Below are 1518 nucleotides of genomic sequence, written 5' to 3'. Positions count from 1 at the left end.
CATCACAAAAGCATCTGGATATAGTCAACTAGGGAGGCAATTGCATCATAATAATGATGAAGATTATGATGGTGATGATAATAACAACAATCAAGGGACTCATTTTTTCCCCCACAACTACCCTGTGAAGTAGATGCTGTTATTATCATCATTTTACAGATGATAAAACTGAGGCAGGCAGCAATTAAGTAACTTGTCCAGGGTTACATAGAAAGTGACTGAATCAGGATTTGAACTCAGAACTTTCTGATTCTAGGTCCAGGACTCTAGTCACTATAGCACTGATCTTCCTCTTTAAAAGATCTTTATCAGATTCAGTTTCTCCAAAGGAAGGGGGAATTAATGTATGAATGATGATGATGTGAAAAGAACCAAGAGAACATTGCAAACAGCACAATATTGTTTTAAGAATGACTTTAAGTGAATTAATCATTTTGACTTTATATTACCCAAATTGACTATAAAATACATATGAAGAAAGACACTACCTATATGCAGAGAAATCATTGATAAATAGAAGTATGCACAAAATAATTTTACACGCACGCATATGTGTGTACATTATATATAAATATATATTTATGTAATGTATACATAAAAAAATGTACACATTATATATGGACCTCATAGCCAGGGCTAGAGTACAAAGGGGGAGGGAAGAAAAAAAGAAATTTACATGATAATTTTATATAAATTTAGAGGGAATAGCAAGTTGTACATAATTCATTTTCAGTTTCATGTGTAATCATCTTTTTATTATATTATTATATTATATTATATTATATTATATTATATTATATTACATTACATTACATTACATTACATTACATTATATTATATTATATTATATTATATTACATTACATTACATTACATTACATTATATTATATTATATTATATTATATTATATTATATTATATTATATTATATTATATTATGAAACTGCTCACTTGATCCCATAAATTAAAAACAAAATGACTGTATGATTTTTTTAAAGTAGGAGGGGAGAGTCTCTTTCCTGATAGGTCTGATAGCTTTCCCACACCCTAAAGAATGAGACAAAGGACCATGAGTCAATTGGGAAGCTAGAAGTGTATGATTTCCTAGAATGTTACAAAGAGAGAAGCTTCCAGATATGGGACAGAGGTTGTTCAGTGAATATATAAAGTAGAAGACAAGAGGTATCAGGCAAGAGGAGAAATGACTAAGATACAGAAAGTACTGGACAAGGTCAAACTAGACTAAAAAAGAAATAATATTCAAATACATACATATAGAAGATAAGGTGGCATAATAGGAAGTTCATTGAACTTCAAACCAGAAGGCCCCTGAGTTCAAATCCTACACTCCTTTTGATGTATTCCCTTGGATACATATTGGTTGTGTGACTTTTAGCAAATTGATTAATCTTTCTGAAACTTATTTTTCTTAGCTAAAAATGGGGATACTGCTATTATTGCTTATATTGCTAATTTGTTGGGAAATTGGAGTGATCATTTATTTTTATTATGGTAGGGC

The sequence above is a fragment of the Macrotis lagotis genome, chromosome 1, assembly GCF_037893015.1.
Source record: "Macrotis lagotis isolate mMagLag1 chromosome 1, bilby.v1.9.chrom.fasta, whole genome shotgun sequence".
Classification (NCBI taxonomy): domain Eukaryota; kingdom Metazoa; phylum Chordata; class Mammalia; order Peramelemorphia; family Peramelidae; genus Macrotis; species Macrotis lagotis.
This window is presented reverse-complemented; position numbering follows the sequence as displayed.